This window comes from Trachymyrmex cornetzi, unplaced genomic scaffold (assembly GCF_001594075.2).
Source record: "Trachymyrmex cornetzi isolate Tcor2-1 unplaced genomic scaffold, Tcor1.1 scaffold24, whole genome shotgun sequence".
Classification (NCBI taxonomy): domain Eukaryota; kingdom Metazoa; phylum Arthropoda; class Insecta; order Hymenoptera; family Formicidae; genus Trachymyrmex; species Trachymyrmex cornetzi.
The window spans coordinates 99,601-103,739 of record NW_017297060.1 but is presented as its reverse complement, the minus strand read 5'-3'; positions in this window follow the sequence as shown (position 1 = coordinate 103,739).

Sequence of the window (4,139 nt, the reverse complement as noted above, 5' to 3'; positions counted from 1 at the left end):
AATAATTTTTTTCGAAAGATATAATCTCTTTGAAAAGAAAGATTTAAAAGAAAGCTGCGATATTGTATTGTATTTTGTGATGCATTGCTTTGATTTATCGTATCGCAAAATTTACGTGAAATATTTCTACGATTACAGTCAATTATAAGATTTTATGAATTTTTCGAATACGAACGAGATAATAGCTTATAGCGTTTTCGGCCCGACCGGGTTTGCACCAACCTGGGTTGGATTAATGACGTTTTGCGCTCCCCTATTGGTAGAGCGTGTGACATCAACCAATAGGAAAGATTAATCCAACCCAGGTTGGTGCAAACCCGATCGGGCCGAAAACGCTATTATATTACGAAAGCGTGCTCGTAAATGGTGATCTATGTATAATGTACATATATTATGCTTGCCGATCTGTGGGATGAGAGGAAACATACACGTAACGAAATATCAAATAAAATAGATTGTAAACCGCATATATATTTATCGATAGAGAGAGAGAGAGAGCGTACACAGTTCTACGGACAACGAGGCAGAGAGACTTCAGGCTATATTGAGACGTACATATAATTATTGTCAATGCAATTTCTTTATTACAATATAATATATACAAGATTATACCATTGATTTTATTATAGCTGATGTACAAAAAACAGGCAAGTTCATGAAAACAAGTGAATTTTCATCTTCTTCTCGCCTGGCACAAATCGTTGAAACATTAATATTATGACAAAGCTTAATGTGTGATTAATTTGTTATATGTACGTAAGTATACATATAGTATACACATTATACAGGATGTTCGGTAAAAACCGTAACAACGCTTAAGGATAGACTCTTGATAGCATTTTGAGATAAAAATTCTAATATTAAAATGTTGAGGCTATAATAATTTTTAAATTGTAAGCACTTAAAGTTATAAAATCATACCACTTAAAATTCATGCATTTAGATGTGATTCAATGGAAAAAATCCAACCGCATTTAAGCGCAAATTTTATGCGGTATGATTTGCTAATTTTAAGTTAGCTTACAATTAAAAAACTTATAGCCTCGATATTTTGGTGTTAAATTTTCGTTTTAAAATTATTTCAGGAATCAACTCTTAAGCGGTTATTATGGTTTTAACCAAACACCCTGTATATAAATTATACAATATATTATATATAAAATATGTATACTGTTTATGTACATATATATATAAACAATCATGAAAAACTAACCGGATAATTTTCAGTTAAATGTATAAATGTACAATATGGTTTCATGTATCACATTTTTATAAGTTAATTAACTTAAGTGACTAATAGAATTTTCAAAAATATTATTACAACACAAATCCAATTCTGTTTTGCAATTCAATAAAGATTAAAGCAGTCAGTTGTGAAACAAGCAGACTTTTAGCAGAAATGGTCCGAATAATTATCATTTGATGATAATTATCCGGACCATTTCTGGTATTCTGGATTCCTAAATTATCATAATTGATTGTTGTGCCGTACTTCGTAGTGATATTATCTTGATCACGTAATGGCATGTATGATCTTTAAAAAGAAAATAAGTGTGATACTTTGTGTATGACACGTTATGAAAAATTGACAATGTGATACATTTTTTCGATGTACACGTGTGTATCAGGTGTTCCCATTGTACAAGCAAAAGTTAGTTCTTCTCATGGAAGAATGTAACGGAAAGGAAACACATTGTTAACGTGTTATTTTTTTCGTCATCGATGCTTTATCGATAAAAAAAAGTTAAATGCTTCTGGTGATATCTTTCATCGCATTATTATGAGCAATGGAATCTTTTTCTTTTTCATCAATTATAAATCAATAACTACCCTTCTCACACAATCTACCGATCGCATACTCGTTTCTAAAAGCGCAGTGGAATGCTTGAGAAAGTAGTGCGACTACTGATGCAAAAACTTGCCAGTTTATCGGATTCAATACATGTGTCATGCAAACTTTCTCATAAAGTAGAAAGATAAACACGTGAGATAAAAATCAAATATGATTACTTACAAGTTCGCTTTATGTGTAGAACATGCATCCTAGTCGGACAAACGAGAGAATAAAATTTTTTCGAAATGAATTAAAAACATTTTTGATATGTGATATTGCAATGTAGTTTTGATGGTGATTCGTATGTGACTTCTATTCATATGATTCTTCTTGGGATTTAAAAAAGATTTAATATTCTAGATACACGTTCGAATTGGAACACTTTTGCAACAATTCATGTGCAATCGGTTACCTACTTCTTAACTCGTTAATTGTCATTTGCGCGCTTATCGTTATTTCGTATTTATATTAATAATAATATACAGATGTATGTTCCGTATGTTCTCTGTATAGATGGTGTATGTATACATATACATATCCATATCCTCTCGACTAAAACTGCCGTCTCGACTTGTACGTAAATACAGTATCGTGCAAATTTAATGAATTTGTACCGCGGTTTTCGATTATATGTCGCGAGAAAACGACTGTAAGGAAGACGTTGATCGACTTTTCGTGTACATATTCTTCGGCGTCGATTCATGCCTTGAAAAAAAAATCAACGAAATATGATATTCGAAATATATACATATATATATTATGGCAAGTATTCGGAACGCGGTTATAATGATGTTGGCGTGTATTTAGCATAGTCATATAATTCGCGTTATATATACCATAGAATTTCAGAAATAAAAGCGCGCTTTTGTTGGTAAAAGCGCGTTCTAAAAATACGGGCATATATATATATATATATATATTTAGATTATTTCAAAATTTACTGTTGTATTGAAAATCTATAGTTTGCGTCATGTGTTTTATAGATTTTCAGTACTGACAGTAAATTTTGAAACACAGCCTTCGTGTGTGTGTGTGTGTATTGCGTAAACGAGCGAATATATTCGTCCTCTTCTATTCTGGCATAAGCTCAACCGCTACAAGATTTTATTGTACAATATGTATATATTTATATGTATATAAAGATATATATATACAGAGTGTCCCGACCTTTTTTGCCAATCACTTTTGTGTAGATAGAATGGACTAAACTGAGTCGAAAAGCCCTCTACCATTTTGTAATTAGTTAACAAGATATTAATTACTAAAAATTGCAAAATATTGATCTTGAATAATTTTTTACTCAAATACTATCAACTTTACAGAAAAACTGCAAGAGACAAAAATTATTTATTTTCTTCTAATAAAGTTCTGAGAATTTTTCAGAATTTTTTCAGAATTTTTTAATGCCGTATTTTCTTATGTTGGTAAAAATAAGAAAATGCAGTACTAAAAAGTTGATAAAAAATTCTAAAAAAATTCTCAGAACTTTATTAGAAGAAAATAAATAATTTTTGTCTCTTGCAGTTTTTCTGTAAAGTTGATAGTATTTGAGTAAAAAATTATTCAAGATCAATATTTTGCAATTTTTAGTAATTAATATCTTGTTAACTATTGCGAAAATTGCAAAATGGTAGAGGATATTTCGACTCAGTTTAGTCTGCTCTATCTACACAAAAATGATTGGCGAAAAAGGTCGGGACATCCTGTATGTATATATATATATATATACACACACACGCACACACACAAACACAGTGTCATTTTAATCGCCCCATGCAAATATCTCGAAAAATATGGAAGATACAAAAAAATGTTTCAGACAAGAGTTATATGGTTTCGAGGGGGACATAAGATGGTATCATTGGTTTGACCTTGGGTCGTGAATTAATGTGTCTCCTGCAACTATATGTAGAATTTTATATGCCAATCACGTTTATCCACCTCGGGTTTTGCCTTCACTGGCCCGTACATCTTGGGTAATGCTAATGCCGGCACATACTATGACTTTCAAGCCTCATAACTCGAAAAGTACTTAATGAAAAAATATTTTATTATAGTGTTTTGGAAAGAGCTCTTGAAGTAAGCTACAAAAATATGTAATAAAAAATGGGGTTTCATTTAAAAAATGTAATGTGACCTCGTCTGATCTTGACAACGCCACCCAAGATCAAACCAATGATACCATCTTATGTCCCCCTCGAAACCATACAATTTTTGTCTGAAACATTTTTTTGTATCTTCCATATTTTTCGAGATATTTGCTGAGGCGATTAAAATGAACACACACACACACACACACACACAC